The 18,210-nt window shown below is 48.6% G+C and overlaps 1 protein-coding gene across 1 annotated transcript in view; it reads right to left on the bottom strand.

Moving 5' to 3' along the window:
* TENM4 (teneurin transmembrane protein 4) overlaps nucleotides 1–14,793 on the bottom strand; it is a 597,404-nt gene extending 582,611 nt beyond the window's left edge. The window contains exons 1-2 of the mRNA XM_042957496.1: nucleotides 14,702–14,793; nucleotides 10,440–10,495 (exon numbers count right to left, since the gene is read on the bottom strand). The gene's annotated coding sequence lies outside the window, so the exon portion shown is untranslated. The remainder of the gene's footprint in view (nucleotides 1–10,439; nucleotides 10,496–14,701) is intronic.
* Nucleotides 14,794–18,210: the final 3,417 nt, after the last annotated feature.

Raw genomic sequence — 18,210 nt, 5'->3', positions numbered from 1 at the left:
GGACTTACATACACAGAGCACATGTGTGGCAGATGCACACAGTGGCCATTATCTTTCATCTTCATTTATTTATTCAAATAATTATGGAGCCTCTGTTCCATACTGGGGATATAGATGAGCTAAGAGTGGACCTTGTTCTTAAATATCCTGGAGTTTAGAGAAGACGGACATAAATAACCAAAACAAGCTCACCGAGAAGGGTCCGAGCAAAGATATCCACAAACAGCTTGGTGGACAAGTTCTCAGTACAGACCACATACATTTGCGAATTTGCGTTGGGAGCTACTGGGGCCAGGTCGAGAGATGGGAACCCACAGAATAATGACAGCATCCACAACCACAGATCACATATTTGTTCTATAGCACGCTCTCGTGTATAGGGTCCCATGCCATCCCCAGAGACTGCCAGCAAGGAAGTAGGATTATCGTACTTTAGAAATGAGAAGACTAAGTCTTAGAGGGGTCAAGAGGGTGTTCTGTTCTCATAAAGCCAGCTCGAGGTGCAAGACCCCTTCTATTTTGCCACAGCTGCATCTTCTGAGCAATGTTGGCTACATCCTACTAAGAAGGAACACTGGGAGCGTCAGGGTAAAGAATCAGAAAATGAAGAGGAGCTCTCTCCAAGTCAGGGCCAGTCGGAGGTATTGGGTATGTGACCTGTGAGAAACATGCCAGATGGAGTCCTGAGAACCAATTCAGCCCTGGATCACCCTACAAAGATTTATAGCATTCCTTGGGGAAATATTCATGCTCTGTAGGTCATCAATATCTAGTAAATACTTCTCCACTGATCTCACTAAGTAATAAGCTGAGAGTGGGGAAGGAAAACATAGTAGCATCTATAGGCACCTACCATACATAGGACATCATACAAGAAGCTTCCTCAAAAGTAGACTCTTGAGGCATTGCAGTGGCCACTTTCTCCACCGACACTGAAGTAACACTGATGACCAGAGAGGTAAAGTGTCCTGCCCAAGGTCACACAGAAAACCTATATAAGAGAGAAGAGCGAGCCTCCTTTCCACTCACCATAAGGGTTGCAAGTTTCTCCCTGTGCAAAGGAGTCATAGTCTCAAGGGTAGAGAGCTCCACAGCACCAGGGACCCATGCTGTCCTTTACACAAAAAAATACTGTTTGCATTTCAAGGGTAAGGGGTGAGACACTGATTTATTTTTGTATCCCAAGGGCTTAGCTTCCTAACTCGCCCAGAATAGGTGCCTCTACAGGTCTTCTTTAACAACAGCCTAATTGACCTTTGGTTTTGATGGAGCCAGCCCTCAGCTAACAGCAAGAGACTTCCCTTTACCAAATGCAACTTTCCCAAAGGAGCAGGATAACAGACAAGAGCGCAGGCATTTGGCACAGAGACCCAGGTGGGTCCCTCAGTGATGCTGCCCGCTGGACTGGCCGAAGTGTCATTCTTCAAGAGCCGTTTGTTGGCTCCAGGGCCCGCCCCATCCCATTGACCCTGACGGTGCATCTGCGATCGCCAAGCCTCCTCACCTCTGCAGCATCTGCAGAATCAGTTGAAATGGAGCACCGGTAGGCGCAAGGGGCCAAGCTGCACCCAGCACTCCATCACCACCCCACTCACAGAAATCAGAAGAGTGTCCAACCTGCCCAGTGGGGTCGGGTGTCCACCAGCATTCTGCAGTGATTCAAGATAACCTGTAGGATTAACAACGGAGGCCTGCAGAGCTCTCAGCCAGGCAAGACTCAACAAGGGGAACTTGGAATCATCGAGATGGCCCCAACAAATGTCCCAAAGGTATAAAAGAAAGAACACAGACTTCGAGAGCCTACAGACCTTCGAGAAAGCCCAGCCCTCTCCTGCAACATGTTTCAACCTTCAGAGAGCATGTTGGCCTCTCTAAGCATCCATCCCTTCACCAGCTAAATACACATGTCAGGAGCTCCTGTTATGAAGGCCAGACAGGCTAATCAGATGGACCAGCTTGGCAGGAGATTGGTAACTTGTAAACGGGTGAAAGAGGGATGCCTGAGGAGGGCTGATGGTTGAAAGGGGAATAGATGAGACGAAGAGAAAATGTGTGGTGAGAGATTGAGAGATAGAGAGACAGAGAGAGAGAGATCGAGAGAGAGAAAGCTGGGAAAAGGAAACGAATTCTAGGGAAAACTACATGTAGTAGAGGTAAAAGGAAAACAAGTCAGGGCTCAGAGGGAATGTGGTCAGAGGGGAGAATAAGGAAGAGCATGAAAAAATCCACATTTCCACTGGACATGTCAGGGAAACTGTATAAGGTTTGCCAACGTTCAATTTTGTAAGAGCAGTCATAACACTGGACACTTCTTATTACACCATCGATAAATGTCTCCTACAGATGTAGAGGCCAAAGGTAGCAAGTGGGTTTCCTCTTACCAGCCAATTCTAACCGATTGATAATGTTTATCTGAGGCAACGTATCTGAACATGTTCTGAGGCCTCATCGGAACCCAGTGGTAAAGAGAGCTGTTTCAATTAGCGATGTCTGCAGTGGGGTGTAAGAAAAGAAGGGCAGCCTGCAAGCCATGTGTGCTGGATATTGGGATGTGTTGCCCAGATCAGCGCTCTGGGACCTGGGACGAAGGCACTCACTCCTCCAGCTGCAGGGACTGCTGCTGTGGGCTGCTGACAGCTCTCGCTGGGAGTCCCTCTCTGAGAATGGCCCTCGGCCAGGAGACCGGCCTCACCCAGGGGCAGCCTACAGCTGCTGCTGCAGAGGGCCGGAAGACTGACTCCCCCTTACTCAATGTGGGGTATCTGAAGGGCCATCCCAGCTCCAGCCACTCCCCGCGGGGACAGTCGATGTCTGTGCTGTGAATGCATTGCAGTCCAGCTCCTCCGCTGCCCAATCTTACCTCCCTTACAAATGCTGATCCTGAGGGTAAACCCAATGAACTCTGCATGCAAATCTTCCTGGAGTCTCGTCCCAGGAACCCAAGCTAACACACCATGCATTTGCCATTCCTGCACAAGCTATACCCCTCCATGCCCAGATCCACATTTATGCCTCACCACAGACCTAACGTAAGCCAGTGACAACACGTATTCCATCAGCTTTCCCTTTTCCCTTGTTTGCAAGGAAACTCAGAGGCAAGTTCTCTATTCTTTGTTCTCCTGCCTATGTAGAGGTCAATTTCTGCATTAGGCTTGGAGTCTCTCTAACCTAAAATGAGGGTTGGCTCCATTCCTCTTTTTATGTATTTATTAAAAGTTTATTTATTTGAGAGGGAGAGAGAGAGAGAGGGAGGGAGAGAATGAGGGGGGCAGGGCAGAGAGAGAAGGAGAGAGAATCCCAAGCAGGCACCACATTGTTAGCACAGAGACCAGTGCGGGACTTGAACTCACGAACTGTGAGATCATGACCTGAGCCGAGATCAAGTGTCGGATGCTGAACCGACTCAGCCACCCATTCTCAGTCACGTTTCCTCCCAGCCTCTAACCCTACAGAGATAGCAGGTGTCCCTGACTCACTTTGGGGAGTCATCGTAAACTGAAGGTGTCACCAGGACGAAGAACAATATATGCTAACAACTCTCATTGGCCTGATGCTCCCAAGTTACAGGTATGCGTTAGTTTATAGACACAGTAAGTCTTTAAAGTTATTATTACTTCTTTTGAATAAAAGGTACAGAGAGGTTAAATGATTTCTCAACCAACTGCAGAACCCAGCCTAGAATCTGGGTTTCTTGACTGCTAGTCTTACAGATGCCAGCCACAGGGCAGAAACCACTGAGCTGGCCTCTGCTTCTCGCTCAGCGTCGGCGTATGGTCTCTAGAAAACACTGCGACACTGGAATTGGCCCAGGGGGCTCCCTCCTGTCTCCCCTTCTACATCAGCAAAATCCTGGGGACTTGGGAAGGTTCAAACCCAGGGCCAGGCACTGAAGAGCGCTGTGGAACATAGGGAGCGATCTAACGATCCAGTGCCAGAATCCCCAGTACAGCCCCAACAGGGGGCCATCTTGTTCCTGTTTAGATCATTCCTTTGACAGGGAGCTCACTACCTCACACCGCTTCTCATTCTGTTGTCCCCTCATCTGCACAACTGGAAGAATATTAAAAAGAGAACCTGGGAAATTGACAGGAGATAATGACCCCTGCACATGGCAGCACTCAGTGAACGGAAGGACTTTTTCCTCCTTCTATTAGACACAGAACAAGAGTAGAAGAGAATCCGCTTGTACGAAGGGCACCCTCAGCTCCAACCACACTGCTCGGGAATCAGTCCCTTCACAGTCCCGAGATAGAGCTGGAGAGGTCTGACGTGTGGGCATTGCTGCCAGACCACCCGGGTTTGAGCACGGGCTCTGCTATTTAGCTGTGTGACCTGGGAAAAGTCACTCTGTCACTCTGTGCCTCAAGCTCCTCATCTGGAAGATGAGGAGAGACTCATGCTATGTACTTCAGGGGGTCTGTCGTGCGAATGCCTAAAAGTCTGCCAAGCACAAGGTACCTGCCAGTTGTCCTTTTTGTCCTCACCCCCGTCTCACAGACAAGGAAACCAAGACCGGAAAGTCAAGCCATTTCCACAAAGTCAAACAGCTAACGAGGAGCAGAGCCTGGACAGAAATCGTGGTTTGCCAGAGTCCCAAGTCCCGGAGCTTTCTTTTAGAGGACGTTACTTCTGCCATTCCTTCTGCCCTTCTGTAAAAGAAGGGGGCTGGAAAGAACAAACACACGTACGGAATTCCGCCCGAGAAGCTCACTGGAGGAAGCGGTTTGTTCACAAAGGCACAGCGGAGTGAATCCAGGAGTCATGTCCTTGGACAGACGACAGAGCGTGCTACCTGCCTGCTGGAGGGACACGCCAGGGACCGGGGCCGAAAACACCAACTCGCTTCCCATTCTGTCACCGCCACAAAATCAGGGCCTCCGCTTTGGTGGCAGTGGGAAGGACGGGCGAGTTGCCGAGCCCCACGTGGCTGTGGGACTGGTGACAGTCGGGTGACTCTGAGGCCCTGGGTGGGACAAGGAAGCGCAGCAAGCGCTCCTTAAAGGTGAAAACCGCCTCAGTTCTGCAGCAGCGGTGCCGGAGTTAGGATGCAGCCAGCACGGGGCGTCCTGGCCCTGTCTGCACAAAGGAAGGCTTGAAAAAGCAGGAGTGAAATTTAAAATATTTAAGAACTTGGGGCGCCTGTGTGGCTCGTTCAGTTAAGCGTCCGACTTCGGCTCAGGTCATGATCTCACGGTTCGTGAGTTCGAGCCCCGCGTCGGGCTCTGTGCTGACAGCTCAGAGCCTGGAGCCTGTTTCAGATTCTGTGTCTCCCTCTCTCTCTGACCTTCCCCCGTTCATGCTCTGTCTCTCTCTGTCTCAAAAATAAATAAACGTTAAAAAAAAAAAATTAAAAAAAAAAAAAAAGAACTGATGTGTCACAGGCAGCAACCAATCAGAACAGACACGATGGCCAATGAGAGCAGACAGATGTTGGCTGTCAACAAACTGTATGGCTATGGGAGTGCGTCCGGGGCGAACATCAGTCTTGGCAGCAAAGAAGCCCCATGTGGGAAAAAAGAGGATGAACAGGAGGAGGCCCGGGCACCAACAGAGAATTGCCCACCCATCTGCAAAGAAGTCCCAGAGAGAAGTCCAGTAGACCCCCAGGGGTCTGCAGAGGATGGTTTAAAAACCACTGCTACGGGGGAAAGAGGTAAGGGCTTCAAGGTCCAACACACAGGCCCAGGAGCACCACTGCCTTCAGGATGCACAGAGCCACCTCCAGAAGAGCAAAGCCCTAAGCCCACCCAAAGACTTGCCCATGAAGGCTCAAACTGATATGTCATCGTGTTGTCATTCTGCTTACTTTTCTCTTGACCACAGAGCGTTCATTTGTGTCTCCCAAAGCAGTTGGTCTCCTTCTAGCATTTAGAGGCAGGCACCAGTGCACCTCACTGGTGTCCCAGGGACACCAGACGTAGCATGGAGTCATGCAGAGTGAGCCCTGGCCTGGTCAGGAGTCAACAGGTGGATCCTAGTCCCGCCCAGGCAGCCCCCAGAGGCATTTCAAGGCTCCCTCTCTCCCAGCTCTTCTCTACCTCCTTGCTGCTTGCTCTCCTTTCACTTAAAAGCACATGCTCCTGCTGCCCTCTGGGTAAAATCACAAGGGCTCAATTATCTTGCTGGCAATGAAGGAGGAGTACCATTTCTTCGGCTTGCGTAAGATAAAGCTCCACATGATGAAATAAGGCATTGGCCTGTGAGGTCTTGTGGGAAGGTACTGGAAGGGAAGGCCCTCCCTTGAGAGCAATGCACGAAGACCTTTCCCCTCACCCGGCCTCACCCGCCAATGAGTCTTCAGGCATACTTGCCAAGCCTAAGAAACGGCCCCAGAAAGTGCCACTGAAACACTTCACCACTGTTCTCCATGGACTTCAAAATGTTGTGCCTACTGATGTTGACTTTGCCCTACCCGTGTCTTACAAATTGCGTCTACTTTCCTGTTATTAGCGGCTCTTCATACTGCCTTTAATAGATGACTGTGGCCTCCCAGCCTTCTCTGGCTTTGTCCCTCTTGAATGGAAACTTCATAGAGCCTTTGGTATGCAGGCGCTGGATTTGAGTGACAGCTCCAGGAATTTACTGAAGGAGCCATGGGCACGGGCTGGGGCTATGTGGGATGCTGGGACATCTGGAGAAGGCCCAAACATCCAGGCGAAGCAAAACATTATAGCTGAGCACCATGTTCTCATGTCAGTAAGCCAGGCTCCCACCCAGCTCTGCCACTCTCAGCTCAATAACCTGAGAAAGTTACCCAAACTCTTCAAGCCTCTGTTTTCTTTGGTGGAAAACAGTTATAACATTAGTTAGTATCTACCTTACATGGTTATTTTAAGAATGAAGCAAAATAACATATACAAAGCACTTAGCACCTTGCCTAGCACATAGGCAGCAATCAGGAAAGTTGGCCATTATTAATATACTTAATCACTCAAATATTTGTTGATTAGTTGCTACAGGCCTTATATCCTGCCACTGGCTGGGACTTACAGGTTCTGCTCTCAAGAACGTTACCATTCATTGGGAAAAGACGACCAACAATTAGGATGTACTATGATAAATGCTTTGCTAATAATTACTTTTATTTTTTTAAGTTTACTTATTTATTTTGAGAGAGAGAGCATGTGTGTGTGAGCAGGACAGGGGCAGAGAGAGAGGGAGGAAGAGAAAATCCCAAGCAGGCTCTGCACTGTCAGTGCAGAGCCCAATGTGAGGCTCGAACTCACAAACCGTGAGATCATGACCTGAGCCGAAGTCGGACACTTAACTGACTGAGCCCCCCAGGTGCCCCGTTGTTAATAATTACTTTTAAAAGAACCATCTCTAAAAGGTGACAATCACTTTTTGCTAGCCATTGTGTGGTACACATTTTATATAAGACAAGAGCAAAGCTTTTTGGTTCAAATATGTGGGCTCAAATCCTAGCATTATCACTGAATACCTGAATACTCTTAGCCATGTTAACTTCTTCGAAACCTAGTTTATCTGGAAAAAAAATGGCTATAAAAATTAGAAAAAAAAAGTGTATCTAAGATGTTACCATAGTGCCTTGCCCACAGTAGGTGCTCAATACATGTTTTTTATTAAGGGTGATTAAGGGTGTTTGAAGAGCTCATGTTGGCTATTGTCCCAATCCTAAAGGTCTGTCTGGGTAGGTGTTAAGGTCAAGGAAAGACATCCACCCAGCATGTGTGGCAGGGTTGTGATGTTCAGAGGCTTGTCTGGCTTGGAGCCAGTTCTGAGCCAATGACTGGAGCCATAGGGACCAGAGGCTGGCCACTCCAATGGAATTGCTGGCAAGGATGAGGCAGAAGATTCCAAAAAGGGCAGGTCCCCCAGGGCCAAGAGAAATTGAGTAGGTTGGTGTAGTAAGAGGCCAAGCTAGGACACAGGTGAGGGCCTGTTATATTCTAGAAGGCATGAGAACCCCAACCTGGGGCACTCTGCTACCTGGGGCCAGTGGCCTCTATGGAGACCTCAAACACTGCTGCACAATCAACCCCTCACCCGGGCTGGGGAGCGTGGGGAGTGAACAAGGACGATGCAGGCAGAACTCCACAACTTACAGGATGGATAACCTTGGAAAAGGAGCCATGCAAATCAGAACACACCAGCCCCAGAACTGAGCCAGTGCACAAAGAACAGAACTGCACCAAGTCAGGCCTGCTTACACGAATGAACATTCTTGCAGCATCGCTTGATAAGCCTGTTGCTAAGCCTGCCAAGCTTCTCGTCACAGAGCACTTCGCTCTCAGCTCAGGAAAGATAATCACTCTGGGAACCGGCTTCCTCAGGAGACCTGGCAGAATGCTTTCAGTCTAGAGCGAAACCTACCTTTCAACAGAGCTTCTCCCCTCCCACGTCAGACAAGGGGAAACCCAATCCGTAAAGGAAAGGGTTTGCACACACACAGTCCTGCCGGGTGTCGCTGGCTGTAAGTGACCCTCAGGGAAAGGAAGGAGCCCTGATCTCTCTCGGCTTGGGGCACCTCCAAAACAAAGACCCTAAAGTCTCCTGCTGGAACAACGCGAGACACAGAACGCTCAGATTCCAGGCACACCCGCAGGTATCATCTGTCAGTCCTGACACCAGCCCTGTCTGTGTCGAGGTCCAAGCGGAGAGATCAGACAAGCGCCAGGGTAGGGCAGGGGCAGGGGAGAGCAGGAAGGGGGAGCAAAGGCTTTGGAGAGACCAATACGAATTACAGCAGTTTTTATCTGACACCAAAGAACAGGGCAAGGGAGAGCTGTGTGATCCAAGCAAGGATGAAAGACAGGCTGGCCTCCCCTTGTAATGTAAGAGTTTAATGATACTTATTAAAAGCCCATTTCTGGGTCCTGTTGAAAAATTACACCCATAAGTGTTTCTTTTTTTCATATAAATCGCTTCCTAGAGATCAAGTGTGTGCGTGTGCATGCACACACACACAGGATAAAAATTCCACCCCTCACACTTGTACACACACATTCCCCACAAATCCTGCACATCCCATCTACCACACACATGTCAGTACATCTTCATCAAGGACGGGCACCACTCACCACACACACACACACACACACACACACACACACACACACACTGTAAGGCAGGAAAACCAGGCCTGGTCCCCAAGGTTATTCACACACCCTTTGAAACTGCAGACTTTGAGGGAGCCCAAGAGCTTCGTGCTCAAGTTGTCATCCCCACAAACAAACAGCACAGCCTCTAATCCTATCATTCTCCACGTCTCGCCTGAGGCCAGGCAGCCTTGCAAAAGCCGAAGCTACCGGGATCATTAAGCTCTGGCAGAAAGCAACAGCATTCTGTAGGGCCACTGCGGGAGAAGGGGTCTGTGCCCCTCTTGCTCATGGCAGATTCTCTCTGATGTGCTGAGTCCCAACCACCTGGAGGAGGTGGCCCTGGGCTTCCGCCTGGGACATATTTTCTTCTGGCTACGAGCTTACTCTGAGCCCAAGGCCGCCTTCACTCTCAGTCAGAGAAGACACTGTTTTCTGGAATAATCAGCTAGACACAAGAAAAGTACCCCTTGCAGAAGATTAGCCTTGCATCAGCACTGGCTCCGTCCTGTTGCTCCCTAACGTTTTACTCACTGCTAAGGGGTAGGGTTCAAACGCTAAAATCATCAGGTAGAATAGTTTGCTGTTAACAGAAACAAATGCTTTGAAGTTAGGAAGTCTGGTTTCAAGGTCAGCTCTAGTGTTTTCTCTGCATGGTCTTGCCAACTCTCTGAGCCATGGTTTTCTGCTTGGCAAAATGGCAATAAGCAGCTTTTTTCCATCTTATGGAGTTTCGGGGAAGATCACAAAATGCCCTACATACTGTAAACTCCAAAGCAGATGTTAGAAATTTTCATGATGAGACAGTAATGAGGAAATGGAGGAGCTCATAAATTGGGCTGTGAGTGCCTCAAGGGCAAAGCCTGTGCTGTATTTATCTTGTTATCCTCAGTGCCTGGCACAAAGGGCTGGCACCAAATATTCTGGGGAAAAACAGTTTGAAAGAATCAGTGAACCCGTGAGTTAAGTGGCTTGTTCGAGGTCACAGAACAGCTTATGGTAGTACTGAAACCCAGATCCCCTCACCCCCTAATCCAGGGCTCCCTGTTCTAGATGCACCAAACTGCTGGGTCTCTGGAAGGGTCAATAATGTCAAACTAGCCACAGCGTGGGCAAGGTTTTAATGAGCCCTCCCATTCCCCGGGAAAGATCCAATATAGGCAGGCAATGCCCAGGAAGCCTTCACAAACTCGCTTGTTAAACATTCCAACCCAACAGTGAAAACATACAGAAACTACGGTGCACAGCATACCCAAATGCCTCCAACCAGCTCATCTTATTTTCTGTCTTGAATTGTACAAATCAGAAAAATCACGAGATTCGGCCGCGGAGATTAGAAGTATATCTTGTTTCCAGCTCACTGTCAGCATCAGCACTTACCTACTGACCGAGTGTCCGGGAGATCACTAGCCCTCTCTGAGTCTCAGCTTTTCCATCTGCAAGAGAAGAAGATGATCACAATTAATCCCTTGAGACCACTGCACTAAAACGCATCAGAGGTTTTATACCTGATATCAGTTCCCAACTGCTTCTGATCCCACATAACTGGGGAAATTGCTAACGATCAGGAGCTGGAAGGGAATTATTTCAAAAATGAAGTGTGATAATTAATAGTTACGTGTCAAGCAGGGCACTGATGGTGTTCGACCCTCAGCCCAGAAAATTCAGCCTTCCCATCATTTTGGCATTTATTTTTATTTTTCATCGACGTAAAAATGCAAAAGACCATTGAAATACCAGGAGAAATAGAACAAACAAAAATGTCACTACCTTAACATACTCCCAACACTTGGGGGTATCTTTCCAATTTTTTTCTTCTAATGTGCAGAGTTCACCATTTTGTAGAGCAGGGACCAGAAAGGAGCACTCTACTGAAAAGTGGCACGCAGATCATCATGCCCCCTGGCCCCTGCTGTTACACCACGACCACTGCCCACATTGTTAACTCTTTTTTATTCCCACATCAGCTTTATCAGCTTCCCCCAAGACTCTTGGACGGTGGTCAGGTCTCCAGCAGGCACTGTGCACATCAGACCTCAGGAAGAAGGAGGGGCTGGTCTTTCCCCAGTCTGGTTCAGTTACCTCATCTGCAAAATAAGGAGACCAGCTGGCCAATCCCAGAGATCACTTTTAACTTAAAAAGATGAGGCTAAGGAAAAGTGAAGGAAACATATATTTGAGTCCCTATCATGTGACAATGAGTCTGTACTGTTGAGCTGGTAACATCTATGGATATTCTCTCAGGAGCCTCTTAACCACCCTGGGAGATTTTCCAGGCCAGAAAACGTTAACTCAGGGAGGTTCAGAGATCCACCCAAGACCTGCTATGGTCATTTTCGTTAACATTCCTCGCATTTTTGCCATAGGGATGTCTCACCTCTTCTACCGTTTGACTAATTTTTCCAAATTGCTTCACATTTTTTGCTTAACTTTATTTTTAAAGGATGTCTTTAAAAGTTTATGCTGCATTTTATTACTGCCCCTTCTCTCTAAGGCCCGCTGAAAGGCAGTCTTTCAACTCAGATGGATTCTAGAATAGCAAGACAGTCGCTAATAACTTCAAGGAATTTTTAGTCACCACCATTCTATATAAAAAATCTCCATGAAGTCATAGGTTTGAAGTGTTGCTTTAAATTTTTTTTTCTAATATCCATTAAAATAAATAACTTCGGGGGCGCCTGGGTGTCTCAGTCGGTTAAGCGTCCGACTTCAACTCAGGTCACGATCTCACGGTCCGTGAGTTCGAGCCCCGCGTCGGGCTCTGGGCTGATGGCCCAGAGCCTGGAGCCTGCTTCCGATTCTGTGTCTCCCTCTCTCTCTGCCCCTCCCCCGTTCATGCTCTGTCTCTCTCTGTCTCAAAAATAAATAAACGTTAAAAGTTCAAGTTTTAAAAAAATAAAATAAAATAAAATAAATAACTTTGGAAGTTTGGAATGCTCATGTATGCACTTTCCAGGGGTGCCTCCACTTTATCTTGGGAAGGCTGGTTTAGGGTCCCTTGCTATGATGCAGCCAGACTTTGGAACATAATTCTGTCCTATTTCAAAGCTGAAACGTCAAAAACATCTAATGCTTACTGAACACCAAGAAAGTTGCCTGAAGTCACACAGCCAGGAACGGAAGAAACTGCGACTTGGGCCCCCATGTGCCCACTTTCAACCCTGGCTCTGTGAACATTTTCAGTTTCCTCTCTGGCCCTCCTTGGAAACTCAGTGTGCAATTCTGCGGCGTCAGGCCACCAACCAAGTTCTGCTTCCAAGTGGAGGCAGGGTCATCCTGTTCTGTTAGGTCACCAGCTTTCCCACACAGTGCCTGCATTGTGTCAATTCATATTTAAGTTCCCAAAAGGGCACTTTGGTAAGACGCTGCATAAGTTCTAAAACCGAGCTTAGAAAATGTGAAGCGAATGTGATCCTTTATTCAAAGATCCAAGATAGTAACCAAGGAAATAGAAAAGGCTGGTAACAGAACATCTTGGAATGCCACTGTCCCTGCAAATGAGTATAAGATCCCAGCCGAGGGAGGGAAAGGCAGAGAAAGTGGCAAAGCAGACGTAGTGGACACCGATCGAAGCTGCTGTTGGGTGTTGAGTGTCTTTCTAAGCTTCTGTTTCCTGTCATCTGGTTTACAATTAATTGGCATGAATTTTTTATGACCAGAGAGCAAAGAGACTCAAAGGCCTGCAGAACGGGCTCAGACTTTCTTTCTGGGAGGGTTCCCTCATTTCTCACGAACACAAGCAACCAAGCTGTGCAGTCACAGGAAAGTACAACGGTCTTTCATTCTTGGTCCCACACCTCTTCCATGAAGTCTTCTCCCACCAGCCCGAGTCAGAATGAGTCACCCCTCCCTTGGGTTTCCTTCTGGCAACACTTTAATTACAGTCTCTGTTATAGTGGTTATTGTTTTCTCTTCTACAGTATTATTTTTTCTGTTTACCCAAATACATTAAATATGATCAAAACTCATCCAACACTAGCAATATGACTTTAGACAGGTTTCCTTCTAAAACTTGTTGTATATAGACCCCCATGCACATTCACAAACGTGTACATCCAGACACTTTATAAAATGGAATCCTATTACATACACTAATTTTAATCCTTTTTAAATGGTTACACGAATGCACAATTAACCTCTATCGATGTATGTATAGGCATTTTCATTTTTTCTCTAGTGAAATACTCTAATATTTTTGTACATGTATCTCTGTGTGGTTGCTTGATATTATACTTAGACTATATCGCTTAACATATTTTTAAAGTTTTAAAAAAAGTTTATTTATTTTGAGAGAGAGAGAGAGAGACAGAACGAACACACAAGGGGAGGGGCAGAGAGAGAGGGAGAGGGACAATCCCAAGCAGGCTCTGCACTCCCAGCACAGAGCCCAACGTGGAGCTCAATCCCATGAACCGTGAGATCATGACCTGAGCTGAAATCAAGAGCCAGATGCTTAACAGGGTAAGCCACTGAGGCGCCCCTAAAGATTTTATTTTTAAGTCATCTCGACACCCAGTGTGGGACTCAGACTCATGACCCCGATATCAAGAGTCGCACACTCCACCGATTGAGCCAGCCAGGTGCCCCTGTATTGCTCAACAGTTTAAAAAAATTCGTAACTGCCCCCCTACAAAAGACTATCACTGTCAGTTTCTACCAGCAGCATAGGGACATGCTAATCCTTCATGACCTCATCAGTTTTAGCATTAACGTGCTTTTTTAGCTTTGTCAGTGTGATAGTCAAATGGAGCCTTGGTACCTTAATCGCTTCTTTTGGATACCAGTTGAACAAATGCCTCTATGTTTCTTGGCTGGTTTCAAGCCTTCTTTTAGGAGCTGCATGTTCACAATCCTTTGCCCATTGCTTGGTTGGGTGTTAACCTCTTTCTTGTTTGGTACCCAAGAGCTTACCGTTGGTCTTTTGCCCTGACTATGACTTTTAGCTTTCTTCCAGCATGTTCAATCATGGTGCACAGTGCTACCAGGTACTGTTGCCCCAACAGAAATCTGGAGGCCCGTCCTGACACCTCCCTGCGTGTTCTCCCCACAGATGACCAGTCACCAAGTCCTATCTGTCCTACTTCCTGAGTAGACCTTGAATCTGTTCCTGTTCATTTTTCTCCCTCTCCAGCACCACGACCTTTGCCAAGCCCCCATCACCTCTCATCTGGTCTTTTGTCATGGCCTCCTAATTGGTGTCCACAGCCTCTCCTCCACTTCTCCCACCATCCAGAAACAAGAAGGATTTGTTTTTTAAGGAGAATCAGATTGTCCCCACTGCTTAAAGCTCTTTGACAGCTTCCTTTCCCACTAAAGATCAAGTCCAAAGTCCAGAATGTGCACCTGTGCCTGCAGAGGCTGATTCCGGGACCCAGTTTCCACACGGCTTGGGTCTCCTGATACATCCATCTCCCCTTAAGGCTCTGTGCTTTGTCACGCTGGCTTCCCTTCTGGTCCTCAAATGGGTCATTCTTCTTCCCAGTCCAAGGCTCTGGATGTGCCATTCCGTCTGCCTGAAAAGTTGTTTGCTCCCCTTTTTGCTCGCTAATCCAAACTTATCCTTCAGGCCTCTCAGCTTAAACACCACCTCCTCAGAGAAGCCCTGAACCCCCCACACTAAGTGAGCTCCTCTGGCTATTTACCGGAGTTTTCCTTTGAGGCATATCTTCCGAGGTACTCTGTGGTGGGGAAGAGGGCACTGAGTGTCCAGGCCCTACCCACGGAGAGGGCTGGGTTTCCCACTGTATCCACATGGACTTGAGGCCTGAGTGGGTCGCGACCTCCAAGGGAAGGGCGCCCATGTGTCACAAAGCAGGGCTGGCGAGGGCACAGGACAATGCCTCCTCTCTGGCAGTCCCTGCTCACAAGGTGCCAGCAACTCTGAGGCTCAGAGATGCTCCTTGAGCTCCAAGTATCTCCTCTTCAAACGCAGGAGCTGATTTCAAAACATCCTGTTGACCCAAGCAGAGCCGGCCTTATTGCCGCCAGCTGTCGGGAGTGAGGAGGTGCCCTCCCCTGAGGACCGGGCTGTTTCCAGCTTCATCATTGTTGGCGTGCAGATTTTTTCCCCCTGGACTTCTGCTGCTGCTGAGGTCCCCAAAACATGTTCACTTTAGCTTTCTTCTGGGTATTTCGGAGTCAAAGATTTTCTCCTTTTTCACCCTCTCAGTTAGATTTTAGTGTGTGTGTGTGTGTGTGTGTGTATGTGTGTGATCACAGAAATGAAGCATTTCAGGTATGAAGCAATTTAGGATGAGAAAATTGTCCTCTAGCTACAAGGCCTTGGCCCTAATGCCCTAACAACCTACCATGGCCTGGCAGGCTCAAGAGTGAAATCCCGATGCATTAACTGGCCTTCCAAGGACCAGCTGTGTCCCCATCTGGGTGGCCTCACCACAGCTGTCTCATCTGCAGGTGCCCCCAGCCGGGGACACTCTACATCAAGTTGCTCTCAGAGTGAGGTGGTTTTCTGGGTTGTGCGAGAGATCATGGTGGTTTTATTATTTACCTAAAAGCATGCGAAGTCCAGTAAGAATCCAAGATGCAGGATACCACTGCATCTTTTCAACAGGGCTCATGGAGCCATGTGAGAGGGTCTTTTTAGTTTTCTTAAATGTTTATTTTTGAGAGAGAGAGAGAGAGAGAACATGAGCAAGGGAGGGACAGAGAGACAGGGAGACAGAGGATCTGAGGCAGTCTCCATGTTAACAGCGCAGAGCCCGACACGGGGCTCAAACCCGTGAACCGCGAGATCATGACCTGAGCCAAAGTTGGAAGCTTAACCGGCTGAGCCACCCAGTTGCCTGGCCTGTTTTAATTTTTACAAACCAAGCAAGTCAGCTCTCCCTGAAACATCAACTTTTCCACGCAGCAGCAGCTTCACGTTCCCCCTTTCATTCAACAAAGCAATTCCTGATGCTTACTCTGTGTGTCAGACCCAGACCGGAGTTGGTGGACAGAAAGGCTTTCAGAGACAACATGGGCCTGACCCATGTTCGAATCCCCGCTCTGACTCAGAGTTGTGTGACACACAGAAAGCCACCTAACCTGCCTGAGCTTTGGCTTCCTCATCTGCAAAACAGAGATCCTTATCCAGGCGCTGTGAGAATTCTATGCAATAGTGTTTCTCAAACCCCCAGCAGAGGCCTGCGAGTTGGCCCCAGCCAGCACTCACTGCTTTTATAATTTCGACAACTACTGATGGTCAGTTAGACACATTCCCTGCACTAAACGGTACACGTGTTGTCATTAGGATGGGGGGAGTCTGTAATCTCAGCAGGACCCACACAGGAAGGGCTCCGTTTTTGTGGGATGGGACTGGGCAAGGCAGGCTTCAAGCTGGACTCAGGAGCACAGTGTTTGCAAAACAAAGAGGTCCACACAAGGGGTGTGAAATGTGGGAAGCACAAGCAGCAGGAGAAGTAAAATCTCTGGGAACACAGGCTCTAGCAAGCGTGCAGGGTCGGAACTTGGAAGGCCTTGTGGACCAGGTTCTGGCAACAGGACCGTCCATCACTGGTTTTTAAGCTGGGCACTCACAGGGCCAGATGCGTCCTTGAGATCAAGCACTCTGGCTGCAGGGAAGATGGATGGGAGGGGTGAGGCTAGGAATGAGGCAAGGGCAGGGAAAGCCAGAGCAGCAGCTGATCCAGGCCCAAGGGGAGGATCCCCGACTTCATTTATGAGGCTACTAGTCATGCCTTGCCCGGTTGCCACAGCAGCCCGAATGCAGTGGCCCAGCGACCAGAGGCTGTGGGCCTGGCTGCTCTGGAGCTGCCCTGAGGAGCATGTAAAACCATCCACCCCCAAACAACCGGTTCCTTTCTGACTCAGCTGGGACGGTAGGGCCTGGGATTCAGGCTTTCCAGTCCCCGTGCCATCTCCCAGCCCATGCCCGCAGGTGACTGAGCTGCTGCCCAGGCTCCTTTAGTCACATTCATTCAATTCCAGTCGGTTACACTATTTGTGTGTGTGGACCCACGCTCAGATTTGAGGGTCGTCCAGAGGCCCTGCTGGACGAGGCCCAATACCATTTTCTACTTTCTTCCCTAAGTCCCAGGAACTATGGCCACATAAGAAAGAACAAAGCAGTAACCATTATTAGGCATCACTATACATCTGGCACAGTGAATTTTATAATCATCCCGGGCGGTATATATATATATCATCATCATCCCCATTTTACAACTGAAGAAACTAAGGCTCAGAGAAATCACATGACCCGCTTAAGGCTGCGGAGGCAGGGATAGAGCCCAAATATCTGAATCTGAGCTCAACGATCCTTCCTTTACACAACAGCAGCTCCCTAAATAATGAGGGCAGATGCTTGATACGCTTCAAACAGCCGGGGAAACACAGTCAGCATCACCACCGCCACCACCACCCCTGTCACGGAGTCCAAGTTTTATCCCATAAAGGACAACGTGTCCCAGATGCGCCTCTTTGTCGCAGGATCTTACAAGGTTCCTGAGCACGTGTGTTTAATTAAAATCAACCACTACCACTGACTGCCGATGGTCACGTTCCTTCCCATCCGTGTTCGTAATAACCTTTACAACAACCCTATAAAGCAGGTTTTACTTCCCCACTTTTACAGCTGAGGACGTGGAGGCTTAGAAAGGCAAAGTGATTTGCCCCAGTTACTCGGAGCAGCAGAGGAAGAACCAGAAGTCTGTGTTTTGGCACCAGGACTTACCTGCCGTCCTCCAACTTCACGTGTTAAGAGCTCAACCTTTACCTCCCAAGGGTCCTCCTCTGCTGGTCCCCATCTCGATGAGTGATGTCACTCTACCCCAGCAACACAAGCTACAAACCTAAGCCACCCTTTGATACACCTCCCCTTCACAACACCCCATATTAACCCATCATGGACCCCTGCCAGTTCTAACCCTCCCATTCATCCCTTTCTCACCACCCCTGCCTCTACTACCCTAGTGGAGTCATCTCTCACCTGAGCTGCTGCGGGAGCCCCCCCAGCCGGCCTTCCGGTATCCTGGATTCATAGGAGATATGAGCACTTCCCGGCTTCTGGGCCCAGAGAGCCTGGCTCCTGCTGGAAGCTCTGCTTCCTCTCACCAAATGTCCTGCCCCTTTCATTTCTCAAACACCCCACTGTCTGTCCTGTTTCAGAGCATTTACACAGGCTGTTTCT

This window comes from Panthera tigris, chromosome D1 (genome assembly GCF_018350195.1).
Source record: "Panthera tigris isolate Pti1 chromosome D1, P.tigris_Pti1_mat1.1, whole genome shotgun sequence".
Taxonomy (NCBI): domain Eukaryota; kingdom Metazoa; phylum Chordata; class Mammalia; order Carnivora; family Felidae; genus Panthera; species Panthera tigris.
The sequence above is the reverse complement of the archived record's forward strand: the minus strand, read 5'-3'. Positions and strand labels throughout refer to the sequence as shown.